The sequence below is a fragment of the Dendrobates tinctorius genome, unplaced genomic scaffold, assembly GCF_039654945.1.
Source record: "Dendrobates tinctorius isolate UK_male_01 unplaced genomic scaffold, ASM3965494v1 ptg000060l, whole genome shotgun sequence".
Classification (NCBI taxonomy): domain Eukaryota; kingdom Metazoa; phylum Chordata; class Amphibia; order Anura; family Dendrobatidae; genus Dendrobates; species Dendrobates tinctorius.
The window spans coordinates 80,234,213-80,251,176 of record NW_027361728.1 but is presented as its reverse complement, the minus strand read 5'-3'; the positions used below and the strand labels follow the sequence as shown (position 1 = coordinate 80,251,176).

The 16,964-nt window shown below is 42.4% G+C and overlaps 1 protein-coding gene across 3 annotated transcripts in view; it reads left to right on the top strand.

Annotated features, from left to right (window-relative positions):
• NYAP2 (neuronal tyrosine-phosphorylated phosphoinositide-3-kinase adaptor 2) overlaps positions 1-16,964 on the top strand; it is a 286,187-nt gene that overhangs the window by 15,446 nt on the left and 253,777 nt on the right. For 2 of the 3 annotated variants that reach the window (XM_073579087.1, XM_073579085.1), the window contains exon 1: positions 14,774-16,022. The exons of the other annotated variant lie outside the window; for it this stretch is intronic. The gene's annotated coding sequence lies outside the window, so the exon portion shown is untranslated. Of the gene's footprint in view, positions 1-14,773; positions 16,023-16,964 lie in introns of those variants that run through there. 3 annotated transcript variants of the gene reach the window in all.

Sequence of the window (16,964 nt, the reverse complement as noted above, 5' to 3'; positions counted from 1 at the left end):
GTGCAGAAAACCAGGCACTGCTCATCACCTGCCCAATTCAATCCCAACAGTGAAACATGGCAGTGGCAGCATCATGCTATGGGGTGTTTTTCAGCTGCAGGGACAGGATGACTGGTAGCCATTGAAGGAAACATGAATGCGGCCAAGTACAGAGATATCCTGGATGAAAACCTTTTCCAGGGTGCTTTGGACCTCAGACTTGGTCGAAGGTTCACCTTCCAACAAGACAATGATCCAAGGCACACAGCTAAAATAACAATGGAGTGGCTTTTTTATTATTATTATTTATTTATATAGCACTATGGATTCCATGGTGCTGTACATGAGAAGGAGTAACATACAAAGTACAGATATCACTTACAGTAAGCAAACTAACAATCGCAGACTGATATTGTCATGATCCAGTGTTGGATCTGGCGGTATTAAAAGCACAAAGTGAACTTTTTTTACTTTGGTTAAGTTCAAAGGTGTTTTGATTGTCCCCGGTGGTGGTTGTGGTATTGCACTTTGGGTTTTTGTGCACTTAATTAGGTATCAGGTGTGACACCCTATAAAGGTGTGCTAGAGGTGTGCAATCACTGCCTGTGATATTGTGAGTTTGTGTTCACTCTGTTTTTGGAGAGCCTGGATGAAGGATGGAGCTGGTGAGGAGTCCTGCGCAGCTTAGCCAGGGGGGACGTGTTGCAGCTATGGTGTCTGAACGAAGGGCTCGCATGGCGTGGTGGGGTCGCAGTGATGGAGTCAGCGGGAAGTGTCTGCATGGTCTGGTGGAGTGGCTACTATGGAGAGTGGCACTCACCATGTGGGACTTGGCCGCTGAGCTGGACTCAAGCATGCTTGACTTCGTGTCAGCAGCTGAACACTTCCTTGGGACTCTGGTACTAAGCAGCTGCAACTGGTGTTGGACTCTGCTCCAAGGTTGCACTAAGGTGAAGGATCCTGTTATGGTGATGGATCCGGGTGGAGGAGAAGATGCACTCAGGTGGAGGGCTCTGTTGCTAGGAGCGCACGCAACAGAGCAAAGCTAAGTGGTGTTTCCCCTGTATTGTCTCTTTCCTCATGTGTGTTATTAGTGCAGTGGTGGGATTAGTCTCCGCACCGACCCATTCCCTAGTGAGGGTTTAGGGTCAGGGTGAGCAAGGGCGTTAAGGTACGCGTGCGGCGACAGGTGCGGAGCCTGTTTAGGGAATGTACAGGGACACTGGCTCAGGGGAGCTTAGGAGGTCTCCATTTCCCCATTCCCTATCGCAGGGCCCACCATTGTTAAAGTTTCCCAGGTTTCCCCGTTATTATTTGATTTATTGTATAACATGTAATACCTAAATTCGCCAGGTGGAGGCGGCGTATCCACCTGCACGTTTTATTATTTAAATGCGCCCCACTGGAGGCGGTGTATCCAGGGTCACGTGTGTTATGGGTCCGCCTTGCGTTATCATCTGCGTCCTGACACACGTGACCATGACAGATATCGAGGGGAAAGAGAACCCTGCCCTTTCGGGCTTACATTCTACAGGATGGTGGGGAAGGAGACAGTAGGTTGGGGGGTTGTGCAGCAGCTCCAGTGATGGTGAGGCTGTATCTCCAGTAGTGGTGATGAGGCAGTGGGGATCATTGCAGGCTGTAAGCTTTCCTGAAGAGATGGGTTTTCAGGTTCCGTCTGAAGGAACCGATTGCGGTTGATAGTCGGATTTGTTGGGGCATAGAATTCCAGAGGATGGGGGCTATTCGGGAGAAGTCTTGGAGATGGTTGGTTGAGGAGCGAATAAGTGTGGAGGAGAGAAGGAGGTCTTGAGAGGACCGGAGATTATGTGAGGGAAGATATCGGGAGATTAGTTCAGAGATATATGGCGGAGACAGGATATAGATGGCCTTGTAGGTCAGTATTAGTAATTTTAATTGGATGCGATGAGGGAATGGGAACCAGTGAAGAGATTTGCAGAGGGGAGAAGCGGAGTAGCGAGAAGAGAGATTAATTAGTCGGGCGGCAGAGTTAAAGATGGACTGGAGAGGTGCTAGGGTGTTAGCAGGGAGGCCACAGAAAAGGATGTTGCAATAGTCAAGGCGGGAGATGATGAGGGCATGTACAAGCATTTTAGTAGAATGAGGGTTGAGGAAGGGATGGATTCTGGAAATATTTTTGAGCTGGAGGCAATAGGAGGTGGAGAGAGCTTGGATGTGCGGTTTGAAGGACAGGGCAGAGTCAAGGGTTACTCCGAGGCAGCGGACTCCTGGTACGGGGGAAAGCATGATGTCATCAATTGTTATATATAGGTCGGGTAAGGAAGATCTGTGAAATGGGGGAAAGATGATCAGTTCAGATTTGTCGACATTGAGTTTGAGGAAGCGAGAGCAAAAGAAGGAGGATATGGCTGATAGACACTCTGGGATTCTGGACAGCAGAGAGGTGACGTCTGGGCCAGAGAGGTAGAGCTGAGTATCATCGGCATAAAGGTGGTACTGGAATCCATGGGACTTTATGAGTTGTCCCAGGCCAAGTGTATAGATTGAGAAGAGTAGGGATCCTAGAACAGAGCCTTGGGGGACTCGAACAGAGAGATGGTGGGATGAGGAGGTGGTGTGGGAGTGGGAGACTCTGAATGTACAGTTGGAAAGGTATGAGGAGATCCAGGATAGGATGAGGTCTTTGATGCCAAAGGAGGAGATGATCTGTAGTAGGAGGCAGTGGTCAGTTGTGTCGAAAGCAGAGGACAGGTCTAGAAAGAGGAGTATAGAGTACTGTCTGTTAGCTTTGTCTGTAAGTAGGTCGTTGGTAATTTTGATCAGGGCTGTCTCAGTGGAATGATGGAGACGGAAACCAGATTATAGATTGTAAAAGAGCAAGTTGAGAGGTGGGAGGAAAGTTCAGCGTGAATATGCTGTTCCAGGAGTTTAGAAGCGAATTGGGGCAGCAATATTGGGCGATAGCTGGACATGGCTGTTTGGTCGAGGGTTGGCTTTTTAGGGATAGGCGTGATTGTGGCATGCTTGAAAGCAGAAGGGAGGGTACCGGAATTTAGTGATAGGTCGAAGAGGTGGGTTAGAGATGGGATAAGAGTGGTGGTGATGTTGGGGAGGAGGTGGGATGGGATAGGGTCAAGTGCACAAGTAGTGAGGTGCGATTTAGAGAGAAGATGAGCAAGCTCCCCTTCAGTGATGTTAGGTAGGGAGGTTATGGGGTTTGGGCATTGTTCTGGCATGCAAAGGGGTTGTGGTGGTTGAGCAATAAAGACTTGCCGTGTTTGGTCTATTTTGCTTTTGAAATGTGCGGCAAAGTCCTCGGCAGAGATTAGGGAAGTCAGAGGGGGCAGTGACGGGCGGAGGAGGAGTTAAAAGTATTGAACAACTGTTTGGGGTTGTGGGATAAGGAAGATACAAGGGATGTAAAGTAGGCCTGTTTAGCAGAGGTGAGGGAAGATTTGAATGCGAGTGTTGCTTGTTTGAGTGCAGTGAAGTTGTCTTGCGGAAGCGTTTTCTTCCAGCGCTGTTCTGCAATTCTTGATGCTTGCCAAAGCTTTTTAGTGATGCTATTCTGCCAGGGTTGTCTATTGATTCGTTGCACTCTGTTATGCATGACAGGGGAGACCGAGTCGATGGCTGATGCAAGAGTGGCATTGTAGAAACTAGTGTCAGTGTCGTGGAGTGAAGCTATGGAGGACAGTGGTAGAATAGAGTCAGAGAGTGTGCAAGTGTCTAGATGTGCGAGGTTTGTATGGAGGTGTGCATGTTGCTGGACATGGGTGGCAGGTGAGGAGGACAGTGATGAGAAAATGAGTAGATGGTGGTCAGATAGAGGGAGAGGGGAAGTTGTGAAGTTAGATACGGAGCAGAGACAGGTGAAGATCAGTTCTAATGTGTGTCCGTCTGTGTGGGTGGCTGAGGAGGACCACTGAGTAAGTCCAAAAGATGAAGTAAGGGACAGGAGTTTGGAGGTTGCTGACTGGTGGGTGTCAATGGGGATGTTGAAGTCGCCCATGATGATGGTGGGAATGTCAGCAGAGAGAAAGTGAAGGAGCCAGGTGGAGAATTGGCCAATAAAGGCAGTGGTTCAGAACAACTCTGTGACCATTCTTGAATGTCCCAGCAAAAGCCCTGACCTAAACCCAATTGAGCATCTCTGGAGAGACCTGAAAATGGCTGTGCACCAACGTTCACTATCCAACCTGACATAACTGGAAGGGATCTGCAAATAAGAATGGCAGAGGATCCCCAAATCCAGGTGTGAAAAACTTGTTGCATCATTCCCAAGAAGACTCATGGCTGTACTAGCTTAAAAGGGTGCTTCTACTCAATACTGATCAAAGAGTTTGAATACTTTTGACTATGTGATATTTGAGGTTTTCTTGAATACATTTGTAAAAATTTCTACATACACTACCGTTCAAAAGTTTGGGGTCACCCAGACAATTTTGTGTTTTCCATGAAAACTCATATTTTTATTAATCAAATGAGTTGCCAAATGCATTTAAAATCTAGTCCAGACATTGACAAGGTTCGAAAAAAAAGATTTTTATTTGAAATAATAATTTTCTCCTTCAAACTTTGCTTTTGTCAAAGAATGCTCACTTTGCAGCAATTACAGCATTGCAGACCTTTGGCATTCTAGCAGTTAATTTGCTGAGGTAATCTGGAGAAATTTAACCTCATGCTTCCAGAAGCCCCTCCCACAAGTTGGTTTGGCTTCATGGGCACTTTTTGCATACCATACGGTCAAGCTGCTCCCACAACAGCTCAATGGGGTTGAGATATGGTGACTGCGCTGGCCACTCCATTACAGATACCAGCTGCCTGCTTCTTCCCTAAATAGTTCTTACGTAATTTGGAGGTGTGCTTTTGGTCATTGTCCTGATGTAGGATGAAATTGGCTCCAATCAAGTGCTGTCCACAGGGTATGGCATGGCGTTGCCAAATGGAGTGATAGCCTTCCTTATTCAAAATCCCTTTTACCTTGTTCAAATCTCCCACTTTACCAGCACCAAAGCAACCCCAGACCATCACATTACCTCCACCATGCTTGACAGATGGTGTCAGATACTCTTCCAGCATCTTTTCAGTTGTTCTGCTTCTCACAAATGTTTTTCTGTCTGATCCAACACCTCAAACTTGGATTCGTCTGTCCATAACACTTTTTTCCAATCTTTCTCTGACCAATGTCTGTGTTCTTTTGCCCATATTAATCTTTTCCTTTTATTAGCCAGTCTCAGATATGGCTTTTTCTTTGCCACTCTGCCCTGAAGGCCAGCATCCCGGAGTCGCCTCTTCATTGTAGACGTTGACACTGGCGTTTTGCGTATACTATTTAATGAAGCTGCCATTTGAGGACCTGTGAGGCATCGATTTTTCAAACTACAGACTCTAATGTACTTGTCTTGTTGCTCAGTTGTGCAGCAGGGCCTCCCATTTCTCTTTCTACTCTGGTTAAAGCCTGCTTGTGCTCTCCTCTGAAGAAAGTAGCACACACTATTGTAGGAAATCTTCAGTTTCTTGGCAATTTCTCACATGGAATAGCCTTCATTTCTAAGAACAAGAATAGACTGTCAAGTTTCACATGAAAGTTCTTTTTTTCTGGCCATTTTGAGAGTTTAATGGAGCCAACACATGTAATGCTCCAGATTCTCAACTAGCTCAAAGGAAGGTCAGGTTTATAGCTTCTTTAATCAGCCAAACTGTTTTCATCTGTACTAACATACTTGCACAAGGGTTTTCAAGGGTATTCTCACCATCCATTAGCCTTCTTACACAGTTAGCAAACACAAAGTACCATAAGAACAGTGGAGTGATGGTTGTTCGAAATGGGCCTCTATACACCTATGAAGATATTGCATTACAAGCCAGATGTTTGCAGCTAGATTAGTCATTTACCTTATTAACAATGCATAGAGTGTATCTCTGAATCATTTAATGTTAGCTTCATTGGAATAAACTGTGCTTTTCTTTCAAAAATAAGGAAATTTCTAAGTGACCCTAAGCTTTTGAACAGTAGTGTATATCAAAGAAATTTTATTCTTGGAATCATTGGGATCTGTTGAAGTATTCCAGAGTTATAACCCCATAAAGTGACATTGGTCAAAATTGTAAAATTTAGCCTGGTCAGGAAGGTGAAAACAGGCTTCGGAGTTAAGGGGTTAAATGCATATTGTTTCTTATGTGCTTTACAACACCAGCATACATTATGTATTTAATCCTCTACCTGCAATGCATTCTGCTACTGTATAAATAAAGGCTATGAATATCTTTGAGGATCTTCTTAGTGAATTATTTAAATTAACTTCATGATTTGTATTTATTGTTTTTGAACTTGTGATTTTCCATTTAATTCTAGCTAGAGTTGAGTTGATCTTTAAAAATTCACTTCTACATGAATACATTTGGCGGTAAACCAGTCATTTTGTGTCTCATTATGAAATCACTATTTCAATTCTACTAATAGAGTAGGTTCTCATGAACGCATTAAAAAAAATTGCTCAGAATTTCATCCAGAAAAGTGAGACAATTTTTTTCTCACTTGTTATCCGTGTACAGTGTGTAAACAATCTGTTTCTTTTCAGCGCAAATCATTTACAGGACCATTTAACATTTTCTGTGTTACATAATTGCAATGTTTCTATAATAATCAGAGACTATATTGTGGCTTTGTTTTTTGCTTTTTTTTTCACGCACCCATATACTGTACTAGAGTGGGTGAATTTCATCCGATTTAAGGAAGAAACTTATGCAAACTGAGATTTTTCTTTTTAACACGCAGATTCAGTCAGTGAAAAAAATTGATCGTCTGCACTGCCCCATTGAATAACATTGGTTTGAGTGCTATCCGTTTTTTTATGGACAGAACTTGAACTGAAAATATGGTCATATCAACGAGCCCTTACAAATATTATCCATGTATCATTAAATATTGTACTGATATAGTATAATTTGTCATATGAGTGTAGTATTACCAAGTTTTTACAACTCATCACCATAATATCTTGCACTGTATATGTTTTCTTTAGGTTTTCAGATATATTTGACTATTCTTAAAAAGGGTTTTCCGTTTTTTTTCACTAAACTATTTAGTACCAGACATGACACTTGTTAGTTGACTTGGATTATTACATTGATGGGGTCCTTTTGTTCTACTTGGAATCTGTCTTGTTACTTTATATCTCTTTACTTTGCACATGTTACTGGTGCCACTTATTGGAACATTCTGTCTTGGTATATGTATATCTTTTGTATTCAAAAAAATCTTTTTAAGTATATGAAATAAATTGTTAGCTTTGGTGAGACCTTTGTATGCACTCGTTTTCATATGTTGGTTGGTAGATTAGTTTCATAATGTCACATAAATAAATTAGAACAGAATACATTGTAAATATATTGAAAGTGATCCAAAATTGGATCAAATTACATGGGGACCAGGGAAATTTCCCAATGGGTACACTCCTTCAAACATGATTATCAAAAGAACTGAGTGTGAATCCAAGTATAAAATCCAAGTTTTATTAGGATAATAAATAGATCATACAAACATTTTCAAGACAAATACATGAAAAGAGGGGAAAAGGGACAAGCAAATAAATGATACCGGGCCTTAGATAAACAAGAGATGGGAACAGTGGTAGTGAGACTATTAATTTATTATATCATAGTTCGCAACTTAAAGTGCAAGTGCCCAAATGTAAACCATGAAAAAATAGTTCATAAATAAGCAGCAACACATAACAGGGCCTCCCATCAGATCCCTGACCACAACCCATATATCAAAATCGATATTATGGAAACAAACCACTCTTACCCATTGTCCCTCACTAAGGATTCCCGAAACACGCAGCCCCACTAAGGATTGGGAACAAGCAGCCCTAGAAGCATCCCAGCAGGTAAATTATCCAAGCCAAAATAGAAAACTACCGTAATTAAGAGAAAAGTGATTACACTTGAAACGAAAATTCCATCATTGCCCATTTGTTAAAGTTCTGAAGTAGTGGTGTTTTGTCAATACCAAAAAAATTTAATGGTTTTTCCAGACTAATTTTCCCTAATCCTAATTTCCAAGCCAGTCTCAAATCAATAAGTTTAGCTGCAAATCAATGAAAGCTAATGCTGGCACAACCTGGTTCTGAGGAAAAAATAGGTACCTGGAAGTCTGGGTGACCACCTCGACAATCACCCAGACTTAGGCGTTTAGTTGAAGGCTTGTTTGCTTGAGGGCAAGTTGGATAGTACTTTAAAAATGTCCTGAAAGACCACAGTATAGGCAGAATCCAAGATCTTGTCTATGTCTTTTTTTCCATGGTATGAAAACTGGCAACTCCAACCTCCAATGGCTCCACCTCAGGTAAATGTATTCTTGGCCAATCTCCATATGTCCCAGGTCATGGACTTCGCTAAAGAACAAGGGGAGTTATGAAGAACCAGAGCGACCTTTAGTATCTCTGAAAGACCTCTGTGGAACTGGCACCTGAAAGGTGCATCGTTCTATAAAACTTCAATGGATCATTGCTAGAAATTGGTGCCCTAGTCCTTAGCAGAGTGGCCACCCAGTGCCAGGTTCATGATCTTTGCCTTAGCGACCTTGATCCTATCAGGTTCTTCATAGATCAAACCTAAGGCATCAAAAAAGGCATCAGCAGAAGACGTTCTGGGGTTTGTGGTGACAAAGAAAATGCCCAGGTCTGATTGCCCCCACCTACTGGAACTGATCCCCTGAAGATCAAGGTCACAAAGTAAAAAATAGCCTACAGCTCTCCCTGAACAAAACAGTTTTTTTCTCCTGAAAATTTATCAGTGAGGGCCATTACAATTTCGGATAGACCAACTGTAAGCCAGAAGGTACCAACATCACAACCAATGCCAGCTGTGGAGGTCTGTAGGAAGATTTATTGAAACTAGAGATGAGCGACTTTGCCTTTTTTTGGGTCGAGTCGGGTTTCATGAAACCCGACTTTCTCAAAAGTCGGGTCGAACGCAATTGGCCGATTATCGTGAAAAGTCGAAGGCTGAAACACGAAACCCAATGCAAGTCAATGGGGAACCAAGGTCGGCAGTGAATGGAGGACAGGAAACACAACTACAGTGCCCATTTTAATGCCAAATCATCTATTCTTATTACTTAAGCTTGTCAACCTTAATTTACTTTATAATAATAGTTAGGCATTGAAAACTGGGGGTTATTTGGCTAAAGTTGTGTGGGGGGTAGGGCTGGCTCCAGATTTTTGTGGGCCCTGGGCCAAAGAGTGTCACTGGGCTCCTTTAACACATGCCACAATTCATGATCCTCTGATACGGCAGAGAAATAGCGGTATAGTACAATGAAAAATACTTCACTTCTTACATCTCATGACTGATATCCTTTTTAAATTCTCCAATAGCTCCAAAAACGGACACCGCATAGTGCGCTATACAGAGTAATGAGGCCCATATATTTCTCCATACCGAATCATTGGTCCCATATAATGTTCCATACAGTATATGATGAGCTCCACATAATTCTACAGTATATGTTGGTCCCCATGGATGATGCTCCACTGTCTTATGGGCCCAAATAATGCTCCATATATAATTGGCCCCATTTCTAATGCTCCAGTGCATAATGGGCCCTGTAAATGCTGCTCCAGTGTCTGATGTCCACCTTTGGAATGCTCCAGTGTATGGTGGGCCTCATATATCATTCTCCAGAGTATAGTGCGCCCCAAAAATTGCTCCCAACCTTTAAAACAATTAAATAAGTCTCCTCGCTAGGGAATCCCTGTACAACTCTGGACTCCTCATCGTCCCCATCTTCCATCTCTCAGCACTTGGACTGTTTAGGCAGAGGGCATACAGACGTGATGTCATCGTGCTCTCTGTCCAGAATGTCACTGTCAGGAAATGCAGAAGACGTCACGGCGGTGGAGCAGGGAGAGGTAAGTATTTAAACTTTGCAAGTGCTGTGATCCTGAGCAAGCAGGGGGCCTCACTCATTGGCGACGGCACTGGCACAGGGCCCCTCATAGTACGGCGGTGTGTCTGGCGGCGGGTAGGCCCCCTCCCACTGGCAGAGACACTTTTGCGTACTATGAGGGGCCCTGTGCCAGTGCCGTTGCCCATGCGTATGCCCCCCCACCTGCTCAAGGAACCTGCACTTTCATCTGCACCTTCCTCTTTGTCACCGTGTAAGGTGGTATAGTATGCGGGAAGGGGAACCTGAGTTTGATCAGGGTCAGATTATGGCTCAGTACACTGCGAGGACAATGTAGTGCTCTGAGTGAATGTACCAGCAGAAAAATCTAGCAGTGGCTGTGCATCAGTGCACTCCATGTCAGATTCATCTTGGACTGGGGAATTCACGATTTGACTTGATAACCCAGGCATGGTATGTGAAAAGAGCTCCATGGAGTAATCAGTAGTGTGGCTTGCTGCATCCTTCACTTTTGGTAGGTGTGAAAGACACAAGGAAAGGTGTTGTTCCTGACCAGGAGCCTCCACTGCCGACTCAGTGCTTTTATTTTTTGAAACTTCAGAAGAGGAGGCGATAGAGCTGGAGGCTGTGTCAGCAATGTAAGCCGAAACTTGTTCCTGAAGCTCCGGCTTTAAAAGTGGTTTACCTACTCCCAGAAAAAGGAGCCTTCGAGGCCTTGTGGAGCCAGACGATGACGCAGGCTCAACACCTCCTACATTAGGTGCTATTGTGCTTTTGCCACTACCAGCAGATGCACCACCATCAGTACCAGCTGGCAACCCCCGCCCACGTTCACGGCCTCTTACACCATACTTCCTCATTTTTGGGAAAATGTACCCAAAATACCACCAGCTATATGGTACTGTAAAACAAGATACAAGATGTATATAGTATTGGTGAGAATTTGAATCTCCCTAGAGATTTTAGGACACTGAACTATTATTTCAGGCCCACTATAGATTACACCTCAATTTAACAGGCTGAAATTGGATGGTATATGACAAGGTACAAGGTGTATATAGTATTGGGGAGAATTTGAATCTCCCTAGAGATTTTAGTAGGCTGACAATGATGCTCTCAGTCCAAGTATGGATGCAGGCAACCTAATAAGCAGGACTGCTGCACACAAAAGTGTGGAAAAATGAACGCTTGGTAACTGTGCAGAAAAGAGGAAGAAAAGTATTTTTGCTTTTAAAAAAGCAGTTTGCACAGCAGTGTGCAAACAGCAATGCAGCTATCAGGGAGCCTTATAAGGCAGCCTAATAACCAACAGAGCTGATGCACAAAAATATATCCTCCCCTGTGACTGCACACAAACAGTTGTGTTGTACAGTGAAAATCGCTAACAGCAGAAGCAGTTTTTTTGTTCTTCTTCCCTGCCTAACGCTCTCCCTTATTCAGAATCATCATCATCAGCAGCTCTCCCTATGCTAAGATCGGCAGAAGTAAGATGGCGGTCGGCGTGCACGCCCTTTTATAGCCACTGTGACGCCACACAAAGCAAGCCAATCACTTGCATGCCCTTCTCAAAGTTGGTGGTGGCCGCTGTCCATGTCATCGCGTTGCCCACAGTGTGCGTCCTCCATCATTGGCTGAAAAAGGGCGCTGGAAGCATCATTTGAAATGTGACTTTGGCACTCTGGTCGCCGACCGCATGGCCGACCTCACGCTATGGTCGGGTTTCGTTTCATGAAACCCGACTTTAGCGAAAGTCGGCGACTTATGAATTTGACCAACCCGTTTCGCTCAACTCTAATTGAAACTAATTATCTGACCCCGCAACTGATTTTGTGAAGATTCAATACTCCCACATTCCTAGCCAGATCCTGAATTATCTGGGTCAGAATCACCACTTGGTCACAAGCTATGAAGTTATGATGCTGAGTAACTTTTCACGGACAAGCCATGAGGCAGGGTAGTCAAGATGTCCAAGGTCAGATGCCAAGAGAGCTTATTATAAAGGTGAGACAAAAGCGTAGTAAAATCAGGGGAGCTCAAAGATCCTTACAAGGTATTTAGCACAGTTTTTTGAGCAAATGACTGGTGGTCCCCCTTATGGTTGAATTCAGTAGTTTGTGCATCATGGTCTGAGCATAGATGCGATGCACAGGTGTCCTGATCTGAAAGTGAATGAGAACCTCAAAGTCATGCATGAGGCTGTCAAACTCAGGTCAGGAGACATGCGCCAGTCTGCAAATCATGGTCCGTATTTGGACTGTGATACATAGATGTCTAAATTTGGCCTGTTATCATTAGCATGTACATAGAAGAATCAATTGTATGGAATGGGAGTAAAATAGGCATACTTCAACTATTTCCAAAACGAAGCGATATGCTGAAACAGTTATATGAGAGCTCGTCTCATTCTAGTAACGAAAAATCTCCTCTAGTGAAATATCCTTATTTTAAAGGCAGCAAGAGTGTAAATTCATGCTGTTAGAACCACTTTCAACATGTATGTATCAAACACTGGCTGTGTTATTGCAGCTGGGTATGTTATACTCTGAAACTGTGAAATGCTGGCCATAAGCTCTGATGACAATTTTGAGGCATGACCTCAGTGGCTTCCATCCCACTGCTTCCCTAGATTGACAAGTCTCTCTCCACATGTTTGTATATGGAAAGGGATTTGCCAGTATAGGAGAGTGAGGTGAGCAAAAGACACCAGAAATACTGAAATTGTACAGCCAAGAAGGAAAAGTTGTGAGGTTATGAAAGTCACAGGATCCACTCACCTGAAGAAGAAGAATCAATCACTAAAACATGTTGAAGTTTTATCTTTAATGTAGCCACTGTTGATCAATATAATAAATGTTGGATTCCATTAGCCTCTTCATTGCTTTGATGTATTTCCTTGGCACACGAGTTTCCTCTGGATTGTGGGGTTGAGTCCTGCTGATCTCCTGCTACCTATAGTCCCAATTGTTTTTGTTTTATATGTACACTTGATTGTTCCCTCATCAGGGCATTTTCTCTAACCTCATGACACTGCCCTCAAAGGCTATCATGGTGCAGAGCAAGATTACAATGGAGGCTGAAATGGCAGTACAGTATATCCTTTTGAGAGATGAGTGTTGCTTTTGTCTTGGATGCAATACTAGACGGATATACAGTAGGTCTAGAGACCACGTGAACAATGCCGTGTATAGGGCTTCATTAGGGAAAGTCATATCATTCCTACACTTGGGATTATGGTGTGGAGTGTCAAAATTTACGACCTATCTAATTTTAATTCTAGGTATGCTAACAGTTCGGCGTTACATTGATTTGGTTGTGGAACCAGTGGTTCAGCCATATCTCCAGTATCCCAGAAGCTATTTTTCATCACGACAATGCCAGGTTGAATGTTGCTCATGCTACTGTGAGCTACCTGTGTGGCTTAAACCATGGCCTGTAATGGCTCCATACTTGTCTTCTATGAAAAACATCTATGATGTCATTGGTTGGCAATTTCAAAGGGAGCTGCCAGCAGCAGATCTTTACCATTTGCCTGCCCAAATGTATTCAGCGAGATACAACATTCCTCAGGCAATTATTTATAATCTCATTTTCAGCATGCCAAACTGTGTAAGTGCATGTATTTCTAAAAATAAATTGAGATACTTTGAAAATTTTGTGTCCATTTTTTTCCCCAAAATTTGTTCATCATTAACATTTCTATCTATGCAATGATTTTCATAATTCCACAGCTTCCCTTACTTGGTGTTGCAATTTCAATGTTGAAGAGTGTATACAGCTCGGGCAAAAATTAAGAGACCACCACATCAAAACCCTGTAATGGGCAGCCCGTTCTCCAGGCGTGAACCCCATTGAAAACCTCTAGAATGTAATCAAGAGGAAGATGGATAGTCACAAGCCATCAAACAAAGAAGAACTGCTTAAATTTTTGAGCCAGAAGCAGTGTAAAAGACTAGTGGAAAGCGTGCCAAGACGCATGAAAGCTGTGATTAAAAATCAGGGTTATTCCACAAAATATTGATTTCAGAACTCTTCCTGAGTGAAAACATTAGTATTGCTGTTTTTAAATGATTATAATGAACTTGTTTTCTTTGCATTATTTGAGGTCTGAAAGCACTGGTTTTTTTTTTTTTGGTTTTTTTTTATTATGAGTTTATGACCATTTTTCTTTGCCAGAAAAAAAAATACAAAATTTGTTGCTTGGAAATTCGGAGACATGTTGTCAGAAGTTTATAGACTAAAGGAGAGAAAAATCAGACAAACTGAATATTTGAAAGTGGTCTCTTAATTTTTGCCGGAGCTGTGCTAATGTTGTTGCAATACTTCTAGAAGCAACCAGCCAAAAGCCTCCAAACATAGAAAAAATAGAATATAAGTACCACTCTAATGAAAATCAGTGAAAAAGGTGGACTTTATTCACCCAGATACATGCGACATTTCAGCTGCTCATTTGAAGCCTTTCTCAAGTCTTTTTTGGTTTTGCAATATCAATATATTGTATGTGTCGACACATATACACACATGCAGTTCAGCACACATATCTATTGCTTTGCTCTTGGCGTAGGGCGTTCAATCACTGTGGAAGGCAAAACAACAAAATATAGATAGAACATTCACGTTGAAATATGTTTGTGGGAAGGAAAGTTTAAAGACACAGTAATAATAAAACAATATTTGTTGTATCTTCTATGCAAAGTCGCAGAGATGTCAGTTGAAAGCATGAAATCAGTGTCTGCCCTAAGAATATTTATCTCTTCCTGATACAAAAGTGTTTAGACACATGGGATAATCTATGCAGCTTTATTCCGGAGCCCTACTTGTATTTATGCAGTGGGAGCAGGTGGTGGGGGGTTGTTTTGACGAGGTTAATGCGCTCCTCCCATCTTTACCCCAGCAGCAGCAACCTGATATACGTCAGCATGAATTCAATGCATTTCACTGCTGTACAATGAGGAAGAGAGTGCAAAAGCTATGTCAGGAAGGCCGGCTAGCACGCTGAGATTCAGACATGCTTCTTCTAGCTCAAGGCTTGCTCGTTTTCTGTAGGAGCATCATGGGCTAAGGGTTCATTTGGACTGCAGTCTTTGTTCTTACTCATTTTGTCCTGATGACTAGATCCTAAGGGGGATGAGAGAATCAGTTGTCATTTTTCATGTGGTTCCTACGTTATTCTGATCCCTAATTGAGTGCGATTTGGGATGCTTTGCTGAAGATGACGGTGAAAGGTGGAATGATGGTGCCCTGCTCAGTGGCTAATTTCTTCAGTTGCCTGTTCGCCACACATTTCCAATGGGCCTGACTAGCAGGAGCTGTCCAAGGTGCTGGAATGCTCTCTGCTCTCTGTGGTGGAAGAGAACGGATTGCAAAGCGAAAGAAGAGACTGGCTACAATATATTTGGGAGGAAGGTAGGCACTTTCTTTGTTCCGCTATCCCTGATTAATCTACACTACAAAAGCATCAACAGACTAAAGCAGCCAGAAAGGGAGAGGGAGTGCAAGTCTGCCGGCAGTCACAGGGGAGGGAGTACTCCATGAGCCAGACTGCTTAAAACCCTTCGAGTATCTAAGTAGGAATGAAACCCACATCATTTCACGAGGAATAAGCCATTTTCAATGGATTACGGGCTCTGCTGTAATATATTTTGGGTATTTTTGCCTCCTCAGTGTACATTCAAATGAGGCACCGCAGACAGCCGAGCGTGATTGCATTTGATGGTGCTGCAATTTTCTGTGTAGTAAAGTGGAGAGATATTATCCACGCTCTCCCGTGTTGGACCACAGAACAGGGTGTCATCGGCACACACCCATTATCTATGTGCTCATATTGTTGCATCTGGATTTAAAGAGGAAACATTCCTTTTATTTTTCTCTATCTCTCTCTCTTTCTACTGTAACGTTCTAGTCAACTTTAAAGGCCAAAGCCTTGATTATGAAGATTAAAAGGATACCGTCATGAAAGGATGCAAGATTTTACACTGTGGACTACTTCGTCATAAAATGCACTTTAGCTAAAGAAAGACTGTCCGATTTCAAGTCTGTTTTATGGTGCTGAAATATTCTTTCAGATTGCACTGAGAGCAACCCTGAGAAAGGGCTTCTGCTGATAAGGTCACATTATTCTACTGCTCATCTAGGCATAATTTCTTGGGTATGTATATGTATTTGTACAATATAAGCGTATTGATTTTCATGCCATTTTTACCCATATTTTATATACAGCATAAGTACATGTTATCCCAGATATAAGTGTATGACCATGAGCAAAGCTCTTTAGTGTATTTTGTGTAAATGCTGTTACCAAATTCAACTTAAAGCTTCACCACAGCCAAGTAACCTCTTGTTTATGCTTAGAGTACAATATAGTATTTCATTGAGCTTTGCTAGAAGAATTTCGCCAGCTGCTAAGTTGTTTTGCTTTGGGATATTATGAATAATAGATTGTGGAAACATATGTGCTCATTTCAGTTCTGCACGACTCAGAGAATAGAACTTTTAGAAAGGATATATATATTTATATGTATATAAAGATATATATGTTTATATGGGAGAGAGAGAGAGACTAGAGAGATATCCCCCTGTGAAATAAAGGCTTGAGTGAGCACATAAATGATGGTTTCAGACCAGCAACACTAATGTGAAGTCAGCACAGGTCAAGGATGAATTATTTACCCTTTTTATTCACCTCATTGTGCACTTGTGGCTATGGATATAAGAGGATGCTCAGGCTGGTGAATGGTGGGATTGGCAAGGAAGGCTTCCATTTGAACTGACATGGTTTTGCTAATTTGTTTATGATAATAAAAAAAACATGTACTAATGTAATGCAAATCATAGTAACCATAGCACCCTCAGGCAAATCAGGATTTTACTTTTAGTCTCCAATCTGGAAGCAAAATCTACTGTATGCATGTACTAGATACAAAACAATGAACTTAAGACACTAGTTAAACCACTTTCTTACTAGAAAATTAGATGTTTATTTTGAAAATATGAGGTTAGATATTCTATAAAATCTGACAAGTGAATATGACCATCATATGCCATAGTCCGTACTTGTGTGCATGAAGTGCTAGGGTTAATGAAGTGCTAA